Here is a 26,722-nt window from a genome sequence, read left to right as displayed (position 1 = left end):
CCACTGGCTCACACATCACTGGAGCTGGTTTGGGCTGGTTGGGCCTCTGCTTCTCGTGCACTGATGTGGATCCGGTGTTCCTCCCGCTGTCCCAGCACAGCCGCTCCGTCCCTGATAAGGACTTGTCTTTCTGCAAAGACATACTCAGAAGTTCTTGCATGAACATTAGTGCGTGTCTGATTAGACGAGCAAGATTATATGAGATGGCAAGCTGTATTTTTCCATAATAGTAAATAGAACATAAAATAGTACAACAGTAATAGAAATAGTAAATTTCCACAACACATAGAACAAGGTGAAAAACAGTCTGTCTAAAAACCAAGACTAGATAATGTGAGGGCTGGGTTGAAAACAGCCCTTTCTGTGGGACAGGTAGAGAGCTACCTTAGTTTGAGGCTGGGTAGAGGCATGCAGGAGAAGCCAGCTGAGGAACAGTCTTTGGATCTTGCCGTTTTGCCTGGGTCCGTTGCTACACTATCTTTGGAAATAGCATGGCCTCGGCATTTTACCTCATTCTGCAGGAAACTTAAAGTTTCCAGTTTAACTTTGAGGTCCTGCACCCATAAGACATGCTCATTTACTGTGGCAGGGAAGACAATGGCATCATTCAAATACAGCAATACAGACTGGTGATTCTGCCACCCAAACGGCCTTTCCAGCAACTTCTTGAAAAGTGCTTGTTGCATTGCACACCCTGAAGGGCATCTTTGTTAAATTCAAACAAGCCAAAATGGGTGCAAAAGGCTGTCTTCATCTTGTCGTGCTACCTTTTCATCAGGGGAGGTTGAAGAGTGTAGTGCGAAAACAGTTCCTTCAATATGACATTTATACCAAAGACTCCACATGTCTCCTGGTTGGAGCTGGCCTCAGGCGCACCTTTCAGGACTAGCCACCACACTTGGGAGTCACTCAACATTTCAGTTCCAAATAGCCATTGTAAGGGATCTGTAGCCCACTAGCTACACATAATTTGAGCCAATGCTATGTCCTCAATCTCTCTGAACGACCACATTAACAAAAGAGATGTCCACTCCACCCATAATAATAGTGACCTTTGGGCAAGAACCTACCAAACTAGGTGTAGGGGTTGAGAGTTATCATCCTTGGAGGCAGTTATGCCCCCTCCTGAAATGTGGCTCAGCATAACAGAGGGTGCTAGTTTTCTGATGGCTGGACTCTGGCTTGGATACCTATGTTCAAGGGCAGCTACTTTCTCATTTTCAGTCCTTAAAAACATGAGCTGGTTTTTGAAAGCGTCTCCTAATGAGCTGTCCAGTTCTTTTGATGGGCCCTAAACTCAGCAGACAGGCAACTGGACCTCAGTTCCTGAGTGAGCTGATCAATTTAAACCTGTTGCTTTCTTGACATTTCCATAGGCCAGCTCCGACCCGACAGCACCCTGGATGCCCTGGCCTGGCCTGCTGTATACTGAACACTGAGGGGACAGAGCCTCATCCCTCACATGGAGGAGGTTATAGTCAGGGCGCACCCTGACAATTCTCTGGAGCTCACATTGCAAACTCCCATCTCCCACACACTCTCAAACTGATCACTCAACAGCCGAGAGCAGAGGTCCCCAACCCTGTTCCTGGAGTAAGGGAGAGCTAAAGTATGCAGGAACAATGCTCACCAGGAAGGGGGATGGGCAACTCTGGATGATCTTGTCCATCAAAGAGGACAGTGCATGAGAGAACTCCCTGATCCTCCATCCTGTTGCTCCCTCACCAGAACAATTCTCACAACCACAGATATGCCTACAGCGCCTGAACTTCCAGAGAGAGCATGACTCCATAGCAGCTGCCAGCTGCTGCTTTGCCTTGTAAAAACAAAACAAAAAAGTTCAAGTACAGTCCAGAAAACCACAATTAAAATCACCCCACTGTGAACCCACTGATTTGAATGCACAACAGGGGCTCTATTCTGGCGACAACATTAGATTGTGACCCAACCCAGTAAATAAGTTGGTGGACAAAAAGGTTCCCACATAAACCCAATGACCAAGATCAGCGGGGGTCTGTTGATGATTATTCCAGGTGTACGGCTTAGTGCAGTTGCCGGTCCTGCTGACTACCACACAGGGCACAAGGAAGAAGAGAGCCAGAGGAAAGAGAAACCAGCATGGCAGAAACCATGATGTTCTCCTTCTTCAACTTGAAGAGTAGACACAGGAACCATCTTAGGCTGCTTTCATTCCAGGAAAGTCCGGGACTTGACTCTCCCGGGCACGTGGGGGTGAGAATCATCACTTTCCTTTGGTTCTGCTTGCTGCACTCTTGAGAGAGGACCATTGATGGACCGAACACACAGAAAATGTCATGCAATTCCAGCAGCTCCTCGTTTGGGCCTGTCGGTCGAAATGAACCAGACAGGCAGAAGAAGAAATTCGGCTCATTTGATTTGTGCCGACCAAAACTGGATGTCCCGCGGTTAGCAGTTAGCGGCAAATAGCTAACTACAAACAATCGTGATTGATAGCGTTCTAGCCATCTATCAATGAGCACCTACTCTTCCTCACCACTCCATGTCTGCCCACCAGACCTTTTGTAACTCTTCCTCTGTGTGTCTTCTTCTTCTGACTCGCACCGTTGGTTTTGTTTATTCTGCCATTCGAATGCATTGAGCTCCACATGACGTCCTCTCATTGCAGCTGTCAGATAGTCCAATACACTGCATTGAAATCTGCCAATCCTGGGAGTCCAGGGTTTGGCTGAAAGATCCAGATCTGAGTTCAGGGGAGCATTCAAACATGCATAAATGATGAGAATTCTCCCAGAAAGTCCTGATTTGGTCTAAAAACCAAATTGTACAGGGTTGGTGTGAAAGGGCCCTTATACACACCACAGTAGTCTCACAGTCAGGGCATGTCAGGGAGCTCTCAATACTCACACCTGTGCTCATATAGAGAGCTGTTCTCTATCTGTCCTACAGAGGGTGCTGTTTTCAACCCAAGTGCCTGATATTTTGACCTGGATGCAGCCCTCACACCAAAACCAGAGAAACATGAAAGACAGTAAACTCTCCAGATGCCTGGACAAGTGTTCATTAATCAAGGCTTCTCAAAACTAATTGAATGAGGTGAAAAGTTCAAACTGATGAAACCACTTGGAGAAAGAGCAAAATGTCCTCCGACTCAAACTTCTTGGTCAGAAGGGACAAAGTGCCCTAAGGTAGAATGAAACAAAAACCCCCAACAAAATCGTTATTCAAAGTTTCTCAAGGGAGGCCTAACCACACGGCCATGCCGACTGCGCACCTCCACTGGAGCAGGTGCAGGACCAGCCAGCGGGGTAACAGGAGCAGGAACCTCTGAAGCGGCAGTCGACTTGCGGGGATAGTACAGCACATCACCGCAGGGGGTAAGATGCTGGCAGGCAAGGCATACATGGAACCCCACAACCAGGTAGCGGGCATAGTGTACAGCAGGGATGGGCAACTGGCGGCCCGCGGGCCACATACGGCCCGCACCCTCACTCCGTACGGCCCTTAAATTAATTTTTGAAAATGATAAAAATGTTTCTTTTGCTGCACTGATTCAGTTGTAATGACGTACTTTGGCCACCAGATGGCACCATGAATGGAGACGCCCTTCTTTCCAGCAACATTCTCCAGCAGTGAGGAAGAGAGAGACAGAGCCATGGCGAAGAGCGAGGGAAAAACAAAACTAGACCGAGAAAACTGTGTCTTTCAGGTTAAACGGGAAGCAGAATATCTGTTTACAGAATTTAAAGAAAGACCTATGTGCTTGACCCGCTCTACCACGAAAGATTTTGATTTAAGTTGCCACTATAATACTGCACAAAGCAAAGCCTCCCTGCCATTCACCTTTGAGATGGGTTGATTTGTATTTTTTGTGTATTCATGGAGAAAGATAAAATGTAAAAAAAAAAAAAAAAAAAAAAAGTTGTTTTCAAAATTCACAAAATAAGTTCTGTGATTGCAGTTAATGTTTTGTTTTTCTGTAGTTCCCTGCCATCTTTGAAAAGGGTTGATTTGTATGTTTTATTCATAAGAGCCCTTATGTAAGTGACTCTTACCCACAGTAAGTGGTTATTTTTTGTTGGCTTCAAACCTTTTGTATTCTCATTTTCAAAGAAGATTACAGCTTTTATACATGCATTTGATAATGAAAATGTGAAGTTACTGTACTGTGTGTTGGGCCAGGAAACATATATTATAAAAACGTGTAAAATGGCAGTTTTATCATATCTGGTTAAGTGTGTGGTCTTATGCGGCCCTCTGGCAGTGTTGACAAAAACAATGTGGCCCTCTCCATCGTTTAAGTTGCCCATCCCTGGTGTACAGGAACATATGTACCCAGTATGGACTGGAGGTCCCAGGGTCCAGATGTTAGACACCTCCAAAGGTGGTCCAGAACAATCGAGCCAAGATCCTGTGGGACTTCCAGATCCAGACTGACCAGCAGGTGATGGCCAATCAACCAGACATAGTGGTGGTGGATAAACAGCAGGAGACAGCTGTGGTGATAGATGTAGCAATCCCAAGTGATGGAACATCAGGAAAAAGGAGCAGAGAAGCTGGAGAAGCACCAAGGGCTGAGGGAAGAGAGAGAGAGAGAGAGTGGGGCGTGAAGGCAACAGTGATACCAGTAGTGATCGGGACACTGGGAGCAGGAACCCCCAGGCTGGGAGGATGGCTCCAGATACCTGGCATGAGAAGCCTGAACCATCAGGTTCAGCACATCTGCATTGCATGTCTGTATACATATCAAATACATTTGACACTATCGAATTTGTAAATATAACCGTGCCTGTTTAACCTCTGTGAACTTCCTGAGCACTGCAGATGAAACAGTCAGGATGAATGAGGACTCACCTCTGAAGCTGTCCTTTCTGCATTAAAACACACGTCCCTTCCAGTAATGGTATAACTTTCATTACACCGCCTGTCTTTATGCCCTGTTAGAACACAACTCCGCACAAAACAAACATTTTCAGGTCCTCAGTTGATGTGTCTCAGTTCTCTGAGCATTGTGGGCTTTGTGGCTCATCCCAGTCCCTCTGCTCTGCAGTGCTGTGTTAGCTTCACCTTCAACACTGTTTTCTGACAAGTGCCAAACAAATTTCTACGTCAAATGTCTCTTCAGCCTTTATTATTCTTTCACAGATGTACTGCTGAACATCATGATGGTACCGTCTGGGTGGCACGGCTTTGGACTGTTCTTCACTGATTTCTATCCCATAAACAAACCGATTCTCTGTAATCCCATGTGGCTTTACTGTGGTTTCATGCTTCCATAGAGCCCTCCCAATGAGCCTTTTAATTTTTATTTCTGTCTGTAGAGTTATTTAAGAGACATTTCTGAGAGTACTTCTCAGTTATTGTTCAACGGAACAATGTGAAATATTTGTTGTTGACATTGTCCTGTCAAGCCTTTGTTGTTCAGCATTATCATTTTTAAATATCTCTGTTTTAATGAACAAAAGGGATTATTTTTCATTTTTTTGTTTGTGTGACAGCTGTAATTCTAAACACTGCGAGCAGGTTATGTTCTGCGTTCTTGTTTTTTTACGGTGACTCTGGAATCTCTACTGAATGTGCTGATGGTATAGCAGTGGGATGTTTAAATGTTTACGAAGGTACTCAAACTTTGGTTAAAAACCAGGAGAGTACAATTCAATTCAATTCAATTCAGCTTTATTTATGAAGTGCCAGTTACAACATGGTGGTTTGTAGACACTTGTACAGAGAAACCCAACAGATCCACATGAGCAGCATGAGCCACTGTGGAAAGGAAAAACTTCCTTTTAACAGGAAGAAACCTGCAGAACCAGGAGTACAGGAGTAACAGGGTTGGTGAGAAGGTGTTGGATTGCAGATGTGTGACAGTTAAAAGAGTGCAAAGTGTTTCAGTCGTAGAGGAGAACAAGCTGGTTGGTGTTCCTAAAACCACCCTGTGAGTCAGAAAAACCAGGCTGGGTGAGTAATGGACGCTCAATGGCCAGGTGGCCAGAGACACGAGTCCAAAGACAGAAGACAATGGAAGACAAAGCTTTGTTCTCGGCTTGTGGCTCTGAGAGTGGAGGTGATGGCACGTCGGTCTGGCGTCTTCCTGCCGTCCCCATGGCAACCGCAGAGATCGGGAGGGCAGAGTTGGCATTGTACTGACACCGTGAAAGATGGACTTTATCTTCTTTCTCAGCTCTTAACCTCACACTCACAGGGAGGTGTGGAAGATATCATTTTCAGTCAACGTGTCACCTTCCTCAACTGAAGAGAGGAAATTATCCAGCACTACTTTTGAAGAGGAACATTTGGTCCTCGATGTGAATTTTTTCTCATATTCAGCAACTCCTCTAGAGGATCTTTCATAACACATCTTCAGGCTCTTGAGGGCTTTATCGAAGGCTTCCAAATATTCTGTCCTGTTCGGAAAGCTTTTATTAAGACATCCACAGATGTCAAATGGCTCGTTCACAAGGCTCCCTGCTGACACTGTCTGGCAGCGCCGTGATCCAGCAAGCCTGCCCCCCCCCCCTCCCAGTGGAGGTGGGGTCTGCTGGTTGGACCACAGCCATGAAGTCTCCACCCCCCACCTCATAACTTTAAGCAGTATTATTGAGTTTAATCAGCTCATTATGATCATAAGGCAGCTTTTCTGTAAGGTCCACAGCGAAGGAGAAACACTGAAGCATCCATCGTTCACTGGAGGAACAGGTCTGCTGTGTTCTCTGACTCCAACCACCGGCGGAATTACCAAGTGAAGGGAGCCACCGTTTCCTAATGTCCGTCTGAAAACCTTTCCCCACAAACCAATTACTGGCCAGCGAGTTTGCCTAATTCACCGTGACTCGTCCTGCAGAAGCATGAGCAGAGCGAGGACGAGCGGTGCTGAGAGATCGGAGGTTCAGGTCTTAGCCCGATGAGCTGTCTGCGTTTTTTTTTTTCTTGTCCTCCGTATTCCTGTGGTGCTGACCTTCAGCAGTAAGCCGCCGGGGCCGGCGCCTGAAGCCGGAGGCTTTAGTATTCTGCAGCCCAGCTGCTCATCCAGCACATCCTGTTTCCACACACTCACACCACACAGATACACACACAGGTACACACACAGGTACACACACAGGTACACACATGCAGAACAGGCCAGGCGGACAAGCTTCAAACGTCTTCAGGTTTCATATGTTGATCACAAAAGATCGCCTTTACTTGAAATCTGTTGTAAATTCTTTCATCAATATGCAAAACCTCTGATAAATGAATAAATAAAGGATGTATTCAAAGCCTTGATGCTTTCTGGGAATATCGGAGTTCCAGGAGGTGAAGGTTTGGGACTGTTTCTGGTTTATTAGTGTTTGAGGGCAGGACTCAGCCAGAGGTCCACTGCTAATCCCCCTCATGGTTTCATGTGTGGCCCCCCCTCCCTCCGCCTCCCGTCCTGCCGTCCGCTGCCAGACCGTCGCTTGTAGTCCTGCTTCTGCCGACGCTCTTCTGCTTCTGGGTCCGCCGCCGCCCTGACAGACGGTGAGGACTGGGGAGTGTGTGCAGCGGACGGTGAGCTGGAGTGAGCAGCACTTCTATTCACCCAGAAGAACCTGCTACAGTTCAGAGACAGAACGATCCAGTTCATGCATGGTTCTATGTGTTGGGAATCAACTTTATGGTCAGTTTGGCTACTGATAATAGTTTATGATGATCAGAGATAGTTATTAATTACTAAAAGACCCTGTCTACATCAGATAACCTCGGGCTTATCTGTTCAACAGGGCCCAGTATTTCAAACATAAGGGTTGGATTAAACGCAGATCTGATCCCAAACTGGGTATTTCAAACAGCATTGAATCTTAAATAATTTAAATCCAGATTTGGGAATCCAATCCTGCCTTTAATCCAGATTTGAGCCTGTGTTGGGTATTTCAAAACTTCAGTCCCTAATCTGGATCAGTGTTATCCTGAAAACCAGCATTAAATTAATCCTCCTCAGGGTCGGCTCAGAGTCTGATCCAGGTATCAGTTCCACAGAGACTCATCCACAGAGAGCTTTTACTGGCATGTCTCACAATCATTAGTATAAAAAGATATTTTTAATAAATTAAGTCTCTTCATGTACAGTTGTTTTTTTGTTGAACAGAAAAAAATCCAAATTTCACAATTGTCAGAAAAGTAACTCAAACAACAAAAAATTCCTCAACCCAAAATTGTAACACCTACACTTAAAGTTTTCACACTATTTTTCCATTTGCTTTTCCAGTAATTGTATTTTTAACTTGGTGTGTTCTTGCTGAAGCATGGTGAGTTTTATTTGTTCCTTAGCAAGTAGAATTTGCTGGTGTGCTCGCTCAGTTTCCATCTAGGTCCAGATCTTCCTCCACCTTCACCACATCTGCCCGATGAAGCAGCGGAAGAGCGGTCAGAAGAGCTTTGGTTGAGTTGTATTTTTCCTAGAAGGTCTAGGAATACTTTTGTTTTCCCTTTGTTTCTGTTCAGTAAAGCTGTTGGATATCTCACATTTGTCTGATGTTTTTATTTTATTACACCAGTCTGTAATGTCCTTTTATAAAATGCTTCTCAAAATATGAAGGTCAGTGACAAGGCAGCTGCTTAAACAGAGAACTGAAGTGAACATTGACTCCATGCAACAGAAAGTATCTGGAAGGACTATATAATACTTTTTCTTTTGGTGCGTTAATTTATGAAAGATCTCTGCAGCCTTAAGATCTACACACACACACATTCTGTCTCCTGTCTGTGACCCTGAGGGCGGCTGATCCGAGGGGTGGGATGGATTTGAAAATCTCAATCCGAGAGGATCAGGATTATTCTGATACAATCTAGCAAAGTTTTGAAATGCCAGGATAGAAGATCCTGATCCATGAATCAGGAAAGTGGGATTTGGAAATCTGGATCAATTTAATCTGGATTTAGTTTTTTGAAATACTGGGCCCAGGACATTATAGCAAATTCATTGACTTCAGTCCCAAAAGATACACTTAGTATAGATTTGAATTGATAACTGAATTAATAAAGAGTAACAGTAAACCGTGGAGAAGACTTCAGGCTCCACTTTATTATTTCTACCTTGCAGGGACATTTCTCTTGCAGCTGACAACATTTCCATAGAGCGAGCAGCAAAGTGTGCAAAGAAGCAGCTCAAAAGCAACACCGAGCACAAGCACAGCATCAGGGAAAACAGAAAGCTGCCCAGAATACACACTCATTAAATAAGCAAATAAACAGACATAAACATTCAAACAACAACCAGGGGAAATAGTCACAGTGTAATTTCAGAGTTCTTGAAACAGAAGTGGTCGACACTTCATCCGTGTGTGAAACAGTAATAACACAACAGCTGCGATTCCAAAAATTATACTCAAACATTATTTGTGTGTGTGTGTGTGTGTGTGTGTGTGTGTGTGTGTGTGTGTGTGCGTGTGTGTGTGTGTGTGAGAGAGAGAGAGAGAGAGAGAGAGAGAGAGAGAGGGGGGGAGAGACAGAGAGAGAAATGGGACATGTGAACTGTAAATCCAAAAAAGGCAGTCAACCAAAAGACTGGAGCAGGATGGCAGATGAGAGAAGTGTTATGTTGATGTGTGGTTGGCAACACAAAGGGGATAGAAGAGAGACTGTATGTCTGTTTCTTCCAGTGCAACTCTGTTGATAGACTCACACTGTGAGAATGTGTGAGTGAGTGTCCGTTGGTTTCAGTCTCTGTTCTGTTCCAGGGCTATCTGACCCTGGCCTCTGTGGCCTGGGACCTGATCTGCTATGGTAGACCCTGGCCCCTATGGTCCTTGGATCTGATCTGCTATGGTAGACCCTGGCCCCTATGATCTGCCTGTCTCTTCATTTCATTCAAATCAATTCAGTTCAATTCAGCGTTATTTATATAGTGCTTACAGAGAAAGGCCACCAGATCCAATGAGCGAGCATACAGCCTGGCTATAGGGCTGAGGAGAAACCTGGGCTTGATCTGCTTTTCTTCTATGAAGGACTAATAGAAGGCAGTTCTTTTGTTTTTTTTTTGCAGGTTAACAGACTTTCTTTCCAGGCTGTACGAAATACTTCTACGAGGGCTTACCCAAAACAAACCGGAATTTGGTCAGAAAACAATAATAATAATGAGTTTGGACTTCTGGCCGTCAGATGTGCTGCAGGTAAGCCTCGTGCACATCTGTGAGAAATCTGAGCTCCCAGAGTGACACTGATGCCTGTCAGGCGCTATTTATAGTAACAGAGTGCAGCGGCGGTCTGCGATTTTTTCCAAAATGGCGACATTGACTGTGAAGCCAGAGCAGCGCAAACATTAAATTCTGCTTTTTGCTGGAAAAACAGCAGCAGAAACACTCAGCTTGTTGCAGCAAGCCTACAAGGATGCTGCTCTGGGGAAGACTCAGGTCCATGAGTGGTCCGGGGGTTTGAGAAGGGCCAGATGTCGGCGCGTCAGGTCCGCTCAGCCGTGAAAACAATGCTGAGCTGCTTCTTGGCTGTCCAGGGTCTCGTCCACAGCGAGTCTGTCCCTCCAGGTCAGACTGTAAACCAGGACTACTACAGGAAGTCCTCAGACGCTCCGTGAGGATGTGAGGAGGAAGCAGAGCGTCGTGGCGGAGTGGAGCCGGTTGATCCACCACCACAGAGCGCCAGCGGACACGGCGCTGCGCCTCACGCAGTTTCTGGAGAAGAATGAGATGAATCTCCTCTCCCATCCGCCTGATTCTCCAGATGAAGCCTCCAGTGACTTTTTCTTGTTCCCCAAGTTGAAGAAGCAGCTGAAGGGACAGCGGTTTGCAGATGTGGAGGAGGGGACAGACAAATCACAGCCGGCCCAGAATGACACAATTACGCACGGGTCTGACGACGCATTGGTGAAGTGGGAGACACGGCTGGAGCGCTGCATTAATGCAGATGGAGATTATTTTGAAGGCGACGGTGGTGTTTTATTTTGAAATGTCAGAAATAAAAAGTTACAGTCAAATTCCAGATTCTTTTGGGTACGCCCTCGTAGTTGAGTTAGACACCATTTCCTCTTTAGTTTTCCTGCTGATCTCTTTAACGTTGTTCGTTCTACCATGGAGCTGTCCTCCTCTGAGTCGTTTTTTTTTTTAATCTTCAGGGGGTCAATCGATTCAAGTGTGGAGCAGAGTGAGGCTGCTGCTCCATCTACAACTAAATCAACCTGAGAGTGGCTAATGCTAATGCTAATGCTAGGACAGCTGCTGTCCATTGGGTCCTCAGATGGAATGACGTTATTTCTGATGACTTTTCGGGTTTTAAACAGGAGGAGTCAGAAAAGTTCCCACAGGGATAACTAGATTGTGGCGCTAAGCGTTCATAGCGACGTCACTTTTTGATCCTTCGATGTCGGCTCTTCCTGTCATTGAGAAGCAGAATTCACCAGGCGTTGGATTGTTCTCCACTAACAGGGAGCGTGAGCTGGTCTGGACCGTGGTGAGACAGGTTAGGTTTACCCTGCTGATGATGGTTTCCTGCAGTAGTGATCCTCATATGGAGTTCTCATATGGTGGTCTAAGCCGTTTTTTGATCCAGATTTGAAAGAGATATTTTTACATTGTGCTGTACCTTGCACGTCATCCCTAGAAAAGTGCATGCAAATGCTGCCATGTGTCCTTTAACGGAGCATTTTATAGTTTGTGTGTGTCTATGTGTGTGTGAGTGTGTGTGTTTTCCATTGCTAAAATCTCTGATAAAGCAGTCAGGTGTTTCAAATTAACTGGCTTTCTTGCTAACTGGTGAAAAATGTCCTTTAGCATTTCCTGCCGCTGCTTCTCGTCACGGGCGATGTTGGAATCAGACTCAAAAGGTCTGACAGCTTTTTGTCTTGTTTCACATCTACCAGCAACAAAGGACGTGAAAGTAAGTCAGTCACCAATTAACAGGGAAACTAGTCGGTCCGAAACACCGGCTCCTCCTCCGATACCCCTCCTCCGCTAGCGAGCTGCTGCGTTCAGGTGACTGGAGCTGCTGTGGAAAACTCAGACTCGGAGATGTGGTCAGTCGTTCCCGTGAAGGCAGCGCTGACAGCTGGACTCATCACACACAGGAGACGTGAAGGAAGCGCACACAAGAACGCTCTCGGAACGCCGTGAACCGGGTCTCGTCAGAGCCGCCTCAGTCAAACACTCGTTCATCGAGCATCACATCACCAGTGATTTGTTCTCAGGTCCATGAGCTACTGGACATCGGTGGTGTGTGATGGTTCTCTTTCCCTGTCCAGTTTTTGTCCGTCCCGTCTCTTCATGGTCTGACCTGTTGCTGTTTTGATCTCCCCGCCAACGAGGGAACAGCTCAGCTTCCGGACAGCAGAAGGTCATCCTCCTCTGGTGTGTCTCTTTAGCTGAGCGACTCGAGCTGTTGACTTCTGTTTCGTAGTTGATATTGGTAAAATATTGGTTCTTTCCTACTATATCAGTCCTATATCCAGGTTCTCTGGATATTCCGGGCCTCGAGGGCTGCTGTCCTGCATGTTGTAGGTCTCTTCCAGTTGCAACACACCTGACTGTGATGAGGGCTCATCACTGGGCTTCTTCACATGAAGCTCAGATAGAGGTGCACTGAAGCAGAGAGCTGAAACATGCAGGGCGTTGGCCCTCGAGGACCGGAGGGCCTGCTGATGCCCCAGAGTACTGTTGCTGTAGTGGGTCTCAGTTTGCTGGTGTCTCTGATGGTTGTTGGGGGTATTGAGTTCCGGGCAGGAGTCTTCACCTCTCATCTCCGGTATTCAAGCTCCAGGTTTCCATTTCGCACATGATCTTCTGCTTTTTCATGGTCCACCTAGCGGGGCCTGGTACCCAGTCCCACATCGGGCCTCCCCCTCCATGAAGCACTCTTGCTGTATTTCACTGAGGTTAGTTTTGACGGTAGGTGGTGGTGGCGAATGTTGGAGCACTGCGCTATTAGATGAGTGTTTGCGGTGACTGGATTTTGAAGTGACAGGTCCCACACCGTGCATGTGTCAGCTCTCTCATGATTGCTCATGTAGTATTTGTAGTATTTCAGTAGTTTCATATTATCAGTCGTAGCTCATGATTGTAGGTTGTTTGTCATCAGCTGCCCCTCATGGTTCCTCATGGTGTAGGATACATAATAAAAGACTATGTAACCCCAAAAGCCAAAAATGGCACACGCAAAGAAGAGTCACATTCATAAACCCGGCACACGCTCACCTGCAGCACTTTAAAGAATGATCAAGAAATTGTTCTTACATGGGAGACAAAACCTTTCAACAACCGTAGAGCTGCGAAACAAATACCTCTTGTTTGATGTCAGACTGAGCAAATCCTGACAACACGTCCAGCTGGAACTCCGCAGACTGTTTCCATCACCCTGTGTCTCCTCTTCCTTATTTTGCTGACCTTTACAGACGGAGTTTCAATCTCACCTCCAACAGTTTCCTGTTTGTGCTTTCCAATTCCACTCTTTACACACGATCTTCTCCAGTTGTACTCCTGTTCTGGTAAAAACCTCCTGATTATAAAGTCTGGCTGAAATACACTGGATCAACACTGTCTTCTGGCCTGGACTCAAGACACAAACTCCACTTTAATGCATGCTTGTCTTAGTCTTATCATACCTGATACGCTATTGATGCTGTCCATATGTGCACGGCTCAAACACTCCTGTGTGAATGTAGAAACTACCAGAAATTTCAATGAGAAGCACAAAAAAATGAGGCCATTCTTCCACAAGCTGCATGTCTCATTGGTGACGTTTTCTAGTCTGTCTTGATCTGACGCTGCAGAGACGCGTTACGTACACAGTTACCTTCTGCTGCAGCACATCAGTCATGCTGCCAAAATGAGTGAAAGTCAAAGCTGCATGTTTCATTGATTTATTTGGATTGTGCCAGAGGACACAAACCAAATGAAGCCAGATCAGAGGACGCTGCCAGAGGACCCGAGGGCCCACAAGGGTCCAAAGGTGAAGGCAGTTCAGATCAATCAGAGGACAACCCAGGGCTCAGACCACCTGCACAATTCCCAGGGAGGGCCACACCCCCAGCCCAGGAGGCACCAGAGGGGGAGCACAGGGAAGACCACCCCCAACCAGGAAGAGCCCCAGGAGAAGAGAAGAAGCACCGGGCCCCGGGATCCAGGCCGAGACAGGCAGGACCCAGAAGGGCCAGGACCCCACCTGGACTGGGACAGGGAGCCTGCCACGCCTCCAGGAGCCAAGGGGTTTACAGTATCAGATGAATTCAAAACTCCTAACCAAGTTTCTGTTGGGTTTTGATCAAGTATCCTTTGGCCAACCACCGAAAACCAGTGTAGACTGGACCAGTTCCATGGATCATGATGAGCAGAGACTGAGGAACTATACCAGAGATGCTGCTGAGGGCGGAGCTGAACCATTAGCAGTTACATCTCTCCAGAACTGGCTGAACGGCACCAGAAGTGCGTCTAGCAGGAAAAGTGAAATGTTTTGCACTCCCTGTGGTACTTTCCTCCTGGTCACCGGGCGCCAGATGGGAGTGTTACTCTGGAACGATGAATCCTTTACTGCTTTCTTCCCTCACCTGCCAGAGCTGATGTTTCACTGCCGGCTGGGGTCGGATGGTTGCTAAGGAGGCGTGGAGGAAGAATCCAGTCGTATGAGATGAGTGCAGTGTTCTGACAGCTTTTTAACCCTCGCATCTCTGAAGGCTTGGTCTCTGTTTTCTCACACTGCTGCTTCACCTCGCCTGAAAAGTGTGAGCAGTGTTTGTGTGAAAGGTGGCCTCTTCCTTCTATAGCTCTATTAACCTGACTGCTGTGCAGATGGTGGCTTCTTCTCCATCTTTCACTGTGTGATTGGACTGTTCACTGACACAATGATCAGCAGGAGGGAGAAACGTCAGAGAACATTAGTTTCTTCATGTGAACTGTGATCCATCTCTTGTAACCTGTCTTCACAACACGTTATTGACGGCTCGCTTTACAGTTTAGGATCGAACGTCGTTCTCTGGGACTGAAGGAGAATCCCACACTTTGCATTTCAACAAAGCACCTGCACTGTTTTTCCAGTGGATCTTTCTTCACTTCAGTCGATAAGGCTGAGAGGTTTGAGGATCAGGATCAGACTCCTGGAGAGCCTCAGGTTAGGCTGGATTCATTTAGCAAGATTCTGAAGTCAAATCTCTAAAATATTTCAGGTGTTTTCAGTCTGATTCATGTGTTTTTGTCTCCTTGAAGTTCACGAGGACTTTTCCTGACAACATGTCAAAAGCAGGTGTGAATCTTGCATCTATTAAGAAACACAACTGATGAAAATGATGGTGGCACCCAGTCTGGTCCCCCTCTGGTACTGGAGGGATTAAACCAGACAGAGACAAGGGTACGGTGACATTTTACAGAGAAATGTCTCAGTGGTCTGTCAGTGCAACAAAGTTAACTCTGAGTAACTTATTAAGAGATGTTTACTTGTTTCCTGTTGAAGGAGAACAAACTTCTCTCATTAGCAGCTTTAAAGCAGTTACATCCAGATTAATGAAGCTCCAGCATCACATGGCTCTGTCATGAAGCCAGAACACTGCGCGTGTGTGTGTGTGTGTGTGTGTGTGTGTGTGTGTGTGTGTGTGTGTGTGTGTGTGTGTGTGTGTGTGTGTGTGTGTGTGTGTGTGTGTGAGACATTACAAGCTGTATGCACGACTGCCATCCATCACCCACACACTGTCAGCAGGGAAGATAGAGTCCACACACACACACACACACACGAACACGTACGGAGGAAGGAAGGGAAGTTCTTTCAGGTTATTGCTGATATATTTATAGCAGCTTCCAGTTCTTGCGGCTTGAAGTTTTTTTTTAATAATAAGTCCCTCCGAGTGAAGAAGTCCGAAGCTGCCCTGACGTGGACCTGCCCAGACGCCGTCTGCATGCTGCTTGTTGTGTTTGTTTCATTGCAGTTCGGACCATGAGCTGGACGTCAGTGTCTCTGGTCTCTGTTAACACGCCGAGACTCCAGAGCCGCTGAGCTGATGTTTGTGGTCGTTTTGTAGAGAAGTGAGCAGGCAAGGCACGGTGGAGAAGGTAAGCGTCTCCTCTACATGCTGTCACATCAGGGCTGGACTTTTAATTTGACAGTCTGTGTAAAGGTAAGAGGCCATTGAATGCACTGAATCCCTGCAGGGTGTTGGCAGGTTGTCACGGTAGGAAGCAGAGACGTTCTCATGTTATCAGCTGAGTTTAAGCTGTAAACAGTGTTTAACTAGTAACTGGTATTAATAACATCTATGCTGCTTTAAATTAGTACATAGCACAGTAATAGTACGTTTTTCTGGACCTCTGTCGTGTCATTACTTTTTTTTTCTCTGTCACTGGGCAGATGTCAGCATTATCAAACCAGTGCTGGGTAGTGCTGGTCCAGATGTGAGAGGAAGAGGGTTCAGGACTGTGGTCTGGGCGCCACGTTGCAGTTATCCTCCGCTCCTCAAAGGTGGAATCCAGGACACACATTTCTATGTACACCGCTCTTTTATGAGACTGTAAACCACTTTCAAATCTTAACTGGACAATAAGCTGTGTCTGTTTCACTCAAGTCCTATTCTCTGGTGGAGGAGCCTCATTACTCCTGAACTAAGTCAGACTCCCTCATCAGCAACATGAATGATGTCCAGTAGCATCAGTTGTGTCAGCACTGACATGTTTGAAGGGCATTGGCTCAATCAGCTACCACTTTCATCATTTACTAAGGAAAAGTCTGAGGCAGCGTCGATTCTCCACAGGTAGTCGACACCTTTAGCATGGAGGGTTCAGTCAGCTCAGTTCAGAGAAGACCCATAAGCGGATTATACGTGAAGCTGATTGTAAAATGTGTCATGTAAACAACCTAGTGGATCCGCTTCACTCGGAGCGGATTGTATTTTGGAGCTGATTGTATGAGGTGATGTACACCGATTGACAATCCGCTCCGTGTCCCTTATAAACGAGCCTGACAGCGGAGCGGATTGTACTGGGGGAGTGTTTGTTCTGCGCATGCGTTCCCTCATACGTAGTGACGAGTGACGTGCCAGTAAACGGGAAGCAGCACAGTCAAAAAACCAGCAGAAGAACGGTGGTTGAATAACACTTTTTTTAATAAAAAACCCAGACAGAAAAAAACATTGGAGAGGCGAGAAGGAACCAAATCGCGCAACAGCGAGTTGTATAAAGAGCTCTATAGCAGAATACGAGCAATCGCCGGATGGTGTCATGGATTAACTGGTTCTCATGTTAACGAATGACGGCGGAGGTCTGTGTAAACACCTGCTGATTACAGCAGATGTTAAAGTAAGACTCACAAAAGACTTTAAACGTATACACTCACTGTAACTGTCGATAACCGACGTTCGCCAGAACGACTACATGTTTCAGTCTGTTGGTCACAAGTTAACACGGGCACCAGTTAATTCAAAACATCGACATGCGGAGCAGAGCTAAACCGAGACGTGGCGCTCGGCGGCAGTGCTCTGGCCAGGGTAGCAGCCGCTCCTTCAGCAGGTATCATGGAGATGTTGGGACATTATCTGAGCAGATATCAGCAGATAAAAACTCTCTGCTGGGTCTGAGGACTGCTGCTGCAGAGAGAAGACCTGGAAGGTCCTCCAGAGACTTTGTGCGCATGTCACAGGACGCTGTATAATCCGCTTCACCCAGGGTCCTGGTGGACGAGGGTTCATCGTGGATAGTTTTGTATGCCGTACATGAATACACTCCGTTTAATACGATTGTTTACAATCAGACTGAAAAAAACACCCATGTAAACTGGGCCAGTGAATCCTTCTATGGATTCTGAAGCAGAGTTTAGGAAGTGAATGGCATGAAGAGCAAAGACAAAACAAACACAGTTATGTCAGTGGGGGCCATAAACAACAGAAGATTGCTCAAAGTTTGACTGTCTGTGATAAAAATCTGTTTGAGCAAAACCAAAGTGAATGCAGTGAGAGCGGGAGGCTCAGACTACACCGAGACATGCAGGTGGAGGAATCACGCTCCATCAATTGCATTTCTGCGGACTCTGGCCTCCGTCCAACACTCAGACGCTGTACTGACTGAAACAGTCCAAAGGAGGAGGAGGAAAGTAATTTCATATTGCACATACAAAAGGAAAATGATGACGGACATATTTAATGTGCTCAGATACATGGCTGGTCGAGAATCAGTGGAGGAACCAGGAAGATCTGCAGGGACCAGGACATCACGGAGGGACCAGGACGTCATGGAGGGACCAGGATGTCATGGAGGGACCAGAACATCATGGAGGGACCAGAACATCATGGAGGGACCAGGACGTCATGGAAGGACCAGGACGTCATGGAGGGACCAGGACGTCATGGACGGACCAGGGCGTCATGGAAGGACCAGAACATCATGGATGGACCAGGACGTCATGGAAGGGCGAGGATGTCATGGAAGGACCAGGACGTCATGGAGGGACCAGGACGTCATGGAGGGACCAGGACGTCATGGACGGACCAGGACGTCATGGAAGGACCAGGATATCATGGAAGGACCAGGACGTCATGGAGGGACCAGAACATCATGGAGGGACCAGAACATCATGGAGGGACCAGAACATCATGGAAGGACCAGGACGTCATGGAGGGACCAGAACATCATGGAGGGACCAGGAGGTCCTGGACAGACCAGAACGTCATAGAAGGTCCAGAACATCATGGAGAGACCAGGACATTTGAAGGGACCAGGACATCATGGAGTGACCAGAACATCATGGAGAGACCGAGACGTCATGGAGATATCGGGACATCATGGAGGGACCAGGACATGGAGGGGTGAGAATCATTCTTCAAGATGGACCTCAGTTCAGTCCAGTTGCTGACCACCTGTCCATCTCCATATCCACCAGATGGCGCTATCCACCCTCAACTTGCTGCCCCAGCATGCAACAGCAAAGAGGATGGAGCTCGTCACCACAGAAGACCATCATAGAAGACCTTCAGCATAGTGTGACAGACACTGAAGGACCTCAACTGCCTCATTGACTACAGACGTTTTGGCCCCTCAGTGTTCCTCACCAAGTCCCATACATTGTCAATGAAGCCTCCTCCATGATGCCAACACTGGCCCATTCGGATAGGATGGCGTTTGTCCTCAGGTCCACCACCAGCTCCGTGGTCTTTGTCACTGGCCTGATGGTGTTAAAGACACCGGAGAAGTCAGAGAACAGGACTCTCAGTGCTGGCTGCTCTGTGCAGGCGGGTGGAGAGGCCGCATAGCAGGAAGATGATGGCTTTCTCCGTCCCAAGTCTGGCTGGTAGGCAAACTGGAGGAGCTGCTCCAGGACGAGTCTCTCCAGGGTCTTCATGAAGTAGGATGTCACTGCCACCTTCCTCACATCAACTGGGACATGTTGTCTTCATTAAAAATAACAGTGCAGGTCAGACAATTACACACCAATCAAATCAATCTATTTACAATTTCTGCACTCAGGAAGAAACCTTGTAGCCTCGTAAACCAGCCCCGCCCACTCCTCGTCCATCTTTGAATTTTGGAGTTGGGCTCAGTCTGGATAGGAGCCCATAGAAACTTCGTGCAGGGGGCGTCAGTTACTCTTTTGACTGACAGCGTACTTCAGCCAATCAGCGCTTCAAAACAAATACGTCATCAAAATGTGTTAGCTTCTCTAAGGGGTAGCATTAGCTCATTAGCTCTAGCTTCCCCACACGCATAGACACGCGAAAACGTCTTTTCCTGTAAGAAACTCACCAGGCGCAGACTCTGGCTCTTGCTTGATTGTTGTAATTCTTGGTATTTTAGCTATAACTTTACTCATTGCAGCTTTCAGATGATGGTTAAAGTTTATCTCCGTAATCTCTGCTACACAAAGTGATGGCGTCCGGTTTAGCCACCGGAATTCGCCAAAAAAAAATTGAAAACAAAAAGCGGCAACGCTGATTGGCTCGGTCGTTTCAGACTAAGTCAAAACCTCTTCTATGGGCTCCTACCCAGACTGAGCCCAACTCCAAAATCCAACATAGATGAGGAGTGGGCGGGGCTGGTTTACGAGGCTAGAGACCTTGCCCCACGTGGAGGAGTATCTAGGGGTCTTGTTCAGGAGTGGAGGAAGGATGGAGGTGAGACTGACAGGCGGATCGGTGCAGCGTCTGCAGTGATGCAGTCATTGTATCGGTCCGTCGTGGTAAAGAAGGAGCTGAGCCGAAAGGCAAAGCTCTGAATTTACCGGTCAATCTTCACTCTCCACCCTCATCTTTGGTCATGAACTTTGGGTCATGACTGAAAGGACAAGATTCCAGATACAAGCGACTGAAATGAGCTTCCTCCGTAGGGTGGCTGGACTCCCTTAGAGACAGGGGGAGGAGCTCAGTCACCAGGGAGGAGCTCAGAGTAGAGCCGCTACTCCTCCACATCCAGAGGAGCAGCTGAGGAGGCTCAACACCTCTTTAGGATGCCTCCTGGACGCCTCCCTGGGGAGCAGTTCCAGGCATGTCCCACCAGGAGGAGACCCCGGGGAAGACCCAGGACACTCTGGAGAGACTATGTCTCTAGGCTGGCCTGGGAGCACCTTGGGATCCTCCTGGTTTTCGTGGAGCCTGGGGATAGGAAGTCTGGGTATCCCTGCTTAGACTGCTGTGGGTCCCATTCACTGTCCAGGGGAGGCCACAGAGGAGTCCATGCAGGTCAGCTGTACCCGCAAATCGCGTGAGGAGAGGGAGTGACGGTTCCTCCAAGGGAGGTGTATTTACTGTGATCAGCTGGGGCATTTATGTCCCAGGAGGAGCAGGACCTTTCGCATTTTGTTCACCCTTGTGGCCGCTAAGTCTAGTGGTTAGGGGGATTCGGGCCCTCCCATCCATTCCCCTCCTCCACCCTGGTTGTCGGACAATGGACCCTTATTCTGGGGGCGTTGGCTGGAGATTTTCAGCCTGATCGGTTCTTGCCGTGTGCCAGGAGGCGCACCTTGGAGAAAGGGGGGGGGGGGGGGGGGGGGGGGGGGGGTCTGTCATACTTTAGTTCTACAGTTCTGTGGCCACATAGAGGCCACTTGGGCAGCTGGGGAATGTATTTGTCTCCTTTTTTCTCTGCTCAGGTGGGCGGCATCGGGGTGGTGTTTACGTAGATGTGGGCCTGGCTGATCGCTGAAGACTCTGTACCTGATCAAGAAGAGGTCCATTCAAGCGGGCCTCAGACTCCACTCTGGTGCTGGATCATAGCTTTTAAGCCAGGCTCACACTGGATAAGGTGTGGCTCTGATCCGGCTCCGGTCCGGCTCCGGTCCGGCTCCGGTCCGGCTCCAGTACAGAATTACCGGAGCACTGTCACTCACACCACCTCCGGTGCGTCTGCGGTCTGCTAGAGGAGGTTGCCAGATCTGTCGAGGTTTCAGCCCAAACATCTAAAGCAGACTACCTCTGTGGAAAATGCACCTTTAAACCGTAAAAATCATATTTTCATGATAAAAATCACGTGACAAGCACAGAACCATTTCATCAACCCACCCGACATGTTCAAAAGAACCCTGATTTGGCAGAGAGCCGCTCCGGTCATAGAGCTATTTTTTGTGCAATTTCGGTGTCGTTTGACTTTCCTACAATAACAAGTACAAAATCATTCATTCTTCTAATGCGTATAAAGATTAGATAACATTGATTGCTCTGTATTCTACCAGAAGAATTTAAAAAAAGAGTGTTAAGGCAAAAACACGACACAGATTTTATTTTGAAGTCACTTATTTTGGAACACGCAGGCTATCTACTTTCCTTCCGGCACCCGACTTTCTTCTGTCCAGATTGACATGCTAGGGCTCCGGCGTCCAGAAAGAAGAATCCTTGCGGAAAGGTTTCTGGAGCACCGGACGGGCTCAGTAGCGGCGCCGGAGTCAGAAGAAAACCTTACATGAGGAACTTACATGTAATGAAAGCAAGATGGAAAAAGGTTAAAGTAAAATCCATTTCTGGAATGAAAATGATTTTTATTGTATTAAATGCGTTGAAGCTGTGCCTCCTGTATAGCTGAGAGAATCTGATCTGGCAGTAGGTTTTCAGATGGAAACTTCAAATCTTCCTTTTGCTGCTTTAAAAACTGCTTCTCTGCACCAGGAGGCGCCTGAAGGTAAAATGAGTGCATTCCAGGGTCCAGAGCGAGCCTCCATGGGCGCCCTGAAACCTGTCACAGCCAGCTGCCTGACTTTTAGCCTCGCCGCCGCTCGTCCGCTCTTAAATGAGCTCATTTGCTGCCGGATGCATCAGTGTGGGAGGACCGTCACGAGGCCGAGCGTCGGGCTTCTGCTCTGCCTCGTATCGCCGGCTCCTCCGTCATCTGTGAACAGGGCTGTTTAAACACACAAAGTGCTCCGTGGAGGGAAGAATAAACTGAAAAATGCCTGAGGACCAGTAAATTACTGCCTCCTGAATTAGCCGTGGCACTGATTGCCCAGTACATCAGGCAGACTGATGATTGATGACCGGTCCCCGGCTCCACTCTCACTGTCTGATGTCTCAGCTCTGCCTCGGGCTTGTTTCAGGCTCCTGCTACGAGCCAACCTGAAATAGAAACCAGCAGATGCAAAGCCAGTCGCTGGTCACGTACAATATTGTCTTGGGGTGTTTCTGCAGGGAAATCGTGCACATGTTGTTAAAGTGACTCACGGGGGAAGGCTGGTGGTTTGACAGAGACGGGCTCACATGGCTCTCTGTGGGAATGAGTCCTGCACAGGATCATTTCATTGGCTTTTCATGAGACAGCCCTACATGATCTTTAATCTCCTCCGGCGCTGATCTGCTGTCGTCACGCTTCCAGCACAGTGGATGAGTCCTGAAAACATCTTTTCGTAATGGAACTGCTGCTTCCGCACACACTCTCACCTGGAGAAGGAGCGTCAAATAATGGAGAAAGACGGCAGAGAGTGGCCGGACTGGAGGCTGAGAATGAGGTCTGCCTGAGTGGAATGCTGCCAAGGTTTTATACTGCAGTCATTTCAGCCAGGCAGACACGAGACAGACAGGGGTGTTCAGGCTGCGCTGAAAGAGCTGTGAATGGCTGAAGGTCAAGCTTTCTTTGCCTTGCAGGAAGTCTTTGTCTGCACTTTTCATAGCAGAGTATTGACACGACAATATGTGGTCCTCCATTCAGATGTAGACATGGATCATTTCTTTCCTGGGAGCTCTAAGTGGCCCTGAACAAATGACAGCAACAGCTCAGCTAATGAATACACCTCAGTGTGGTGCAATGTCTTCCATCACTTCACTTCAAACAAACAGGAACTCTCCTCCTCCCTCCCTTCAAACCCGCAGTCTGCAATAATGGAATAATCCTTCACCAGTTTTCAATATGGTAATTTGTTTTGACATTCTAACTTGACGTTGTAAATGGTCCATTATCATTGTATTGTTTCACGCTGTGTGTATTGTAAATGGGATTAAAAGGACCGCACAGAGGGGGGTGCATGCCATGCTCCACTCTGAAAGGACAGAATCACATCTCAGTACTGTACCATGCAGTGGGAAATAGTCCTGACAAGCTGTCAAACAGTAGAAGTAAAGGAGAACATTTCAAGGCTGAGTGTGACCTGAACACGACGATACAGAGCGATATAACATAATCACCATCATATCAGCACAAACAGCATCCACAGTTCTGATTCATACACTATTTTACACTACTGATTGTAGAAGAGAGATTATTTTAGACTGTGGAGAAACATCGTGTCACAGACTTTGTCAGAGAAGAGGAGGCAGACTGAAGATATTAGATTGTAACAGAAATGTGAGCATGGCTTCAGGTTGTGGCGTCTGGGCTCACGGCTCCAACTGTGGACATAAAGTCGTGGAACTGGAGCATGTACGAGATACAAAAAAAATTCCACACCATTATCCAAACACAAGATGACACACTGAACAGCCATCACAGCGCAGGCGGGTGAATTATCTCCACATTATGAAATCTGTTAGTGGTAATTTATCAGGAGCAGAGAAGCAGAGGAGTGTGAGGATGTGAAGAGTTGGCTGAGGCCCACGGAGTGACGAGAGATGATCTGTTCACACTGCAGGTCCTATGAGCTGTTCCTGCTCGCCCCTCACGGTCTTTATCTTTCGTTTTGTGCCGCAGCATGTGGATGAGAAGATGGAAGGCATCATGTTTGATCTGAGCATGGCAACACATTACTGAAAAACTCCACATGAGCAGTGATGCAGCTAATCGCCGCAGGGATGGCGATGGTATAGAGTATGGCGGAGTTATGGCTCCTGACCCAACATGTGACACTGCAGACAAACATGCTTCTCAGAACAGAACAGAACAGAACAGAGATAACCATCTGCTTTCTGCTGTGAGAGAAATGAGCTGCTGGTGACCCTGTCGACACCAATCCTCCATCTTGCAAGAGAAGAAGAAGCCAGAAGAAGTTTTGGTAACACTTTACTTGAAGCCCCCCTGTATAACACATTATAAGTACATTATAGCACTGTATAACTGAAGTTATAAACACTCATCAATGATCACAATGCTTTATAACATCAGGACCTAACCCTAACCCTAACCCTAACCCTAACCCTAACCCTAACCCTGACCCTGTGCTGTATAGTGTGTTATAAAGCATTGTGATCATTTATGAGTGTTTATAACTACTTATAATGTGTTATACTGATTCTTCAAGTAAAGCGTTACCCAGGAGATCACACAGGATCAATAAAGAGTGTAGGAGATCACACTGGGTCAATAGAGAGCAGGAGATCATGCCGGATCAATACAGAGAGCAGGAGATCACAGTGGATCCTGATGTGATCCTGACAGGCTGGCTGGAGAAGCTCCTCCGTGGGGGTCCAGTCCAGGCCTGGTCCTACTGTGTGGTCAGATGGTGTGAAAGAGAGGCAGCTTGATCAGGAGTGAAGCAGCAGGCTGACCAGAGAGCATCATGGGAGAGAAAAACACCAACTGCTGCAGAAAAAAGTGCATTTATCACGTCAGCATCAGAGATCAACAGAGAGGACGACGTGTCTTCAGCTCCGTGCCGCTCCGGCAGTGTGAGGTTCTCAATGTGTCCCCGAGGCGGACGTCCCGGCAGCCCAGTCCTGCCGACCGACACACTCCAAGCTGGACGAGGAGACGGCGTGCCGGACGGTCTGCGCTCGCCGGCCTCCTCCTCAGCACATGCCTCCCACACCTCCTGTCCTCGTCCTGCTGCAGCCGCCACAGCGCTGACGCATTCGCAGAACAAAGACCAGCATGAAGTGTGTTTTCACACCTCAGAGCTGCACACACACCGACCGACGGAAGCATTGTGTGGATCAGTCAGCAAACCTTCCTCTATCTACAAGTCTTTTTGGAAAATCACCTCCAGCAATTCGAAAATATGCAGGGAATTAAAGGTGATTTTGAATGCTCAGTTAGAACCCAGGTGGAACGTTCTCCTTCTTCGCTCCTTGTTGCTGTGAAGCCCTCAGATCGGACAGTGGAGCTTGGATGCAAACCTCTGTGAAGAAGGTCATTTTATGGTGACGTGCAGAGTGTTTGGTGCGTTCAGTTCCATGATGTTTGTGAATTCACAATTAATTATTCTGAGTTAAATAATTCAGAATTGAAGTGTTTCTCCTTTGAGTTAACATGGTAATTTTAATAATCTGAATCACGGGTTTTATGGAAGACAAGTTTATTCACCTTTTTACCTCCGTCAGGAGGTTATGTAATCATGTCGGTTTGTTGGTTGGTTGGTTGGTTTCTTAGCAAGATCCCGGAAAAAGTAATGGACGGATTGCAATGAAACTTTGTGGAAAGGTGGGTCTTGGGCTAACTTAGAATTGATTACATTTTGGTGATGATCCGGATCACTGTCTGGATCCAGGAAGTTTTTAAAGGATTCTTTATCATTGAGAGATAGGGAGTCTTTCACATGGTTGGGCAGCCCGCCGACAGGGGGGACAAACGCCTGGTTCACAGGACGGGCCGCTTCCGATGCGGAAGTGAGAAGCGCCGCGCACCGACTGTCAGATCGGCGCCCTGTTAACCTCTCTGACGGTTCATACAGGAGGCGTAGCGGCTCGCGCCGTGGACCGCGACGCTCCGCTCCTCTATTTTCTCCACGAGCCGCACCGTGGACCCCCAGTTGTAAAGCTGGACAGAGCAGATCGCACCACACAGGAAGTCGGGAACGGAAAATACGAGAGAATCCAGTCGATTTTCAAATTAAAATGAAATAAAATAACATAAATTATGTTGCTTTTCGGTTTTCCTTTTCAGATAAACACACACACACACACACATACACACACACACACACACACAGGGAGAGAGGGCGACAGAGAGAGGCGCTGCACGCTGCAGCGCTCCGCTCCGATCACACCCTGATCACAATGTTGTGTGATTATATCTGGTGTTCTTCTGGTTGTTGGTGACTGATTTGAGCTGTGGAGGAGGTCTGCCTCTCTGAGGGCCAGTTTCTAGTTTTAATTCCTCTTGTGGTAAAGGGTCCTGATTGGTCAGGAGGAGGAAGTGATATATTTACATCAACTTCAAGTAAACAAACTCCACTTCCTGTTATCATTTCTTTCTTCAGTCTTCATGAACTTTACTGCTGCATCTTCAAAAGGTTCATATTTTCCTGCTTCTGTCCGTCGGCTTTTTCCATCACATCCATGTCTTCTACGCCTCCACTGAAGGCATGGGCTGTGTTCGAAACCGCATACTGCCTCCTACATCCTTCCATACTCATACTATCCATCCTGCATCCTGCTTACTCAGTCCATCAAACAGTATGTAAAGCGTTTACACTACAGCATACTACATAACGTATTGGTCCGAATATAAGACGATGTTTTTTTCCAGAA

General features: G+C 47.4%; 1 long non-coding RNA gene across 1 annotated transcript; it reads left to right on the top strand.

Annotated features, from left to right (window-relative positions):
* Positions 1-5,638: 5,638 nt before the first annotated feature.
* On the top strand, positions 5,639-20,410 carry LOC115405593 (uncharacterized). The gene is made up of 3 exons (XR_003933445.1): positions 5,639-5,794; positions 7,325-7,330; positions 20,400-20,410. It is a non-coding gene; the product is annotated as an uncharacterized LOC115405593 (long non-coding RNA).
* Positions 20,411-26,722: the final 6,312 nt, after the last annotated feature.

Source organism: Salarias fasciatus, chromosome 18 (assembly GCF_902148845.1).
Source record: "Salarias fasciatus chromosome 18, fSalaFa1.1, whole genome shotgun sequence".
Taxonomy (NCBI): domain Eukaryota; kingdom Metazoa; phylum Chordata; class Actinopteri; order Blenniiformes; family Blenniidae; genus Salarias; species Salarias fasciatus.
The sequence above is the reverse complement of the archived record's forward strand: the minus strand, read 5'-3'. Positions and strand labels throughout refer to the sequence as shown.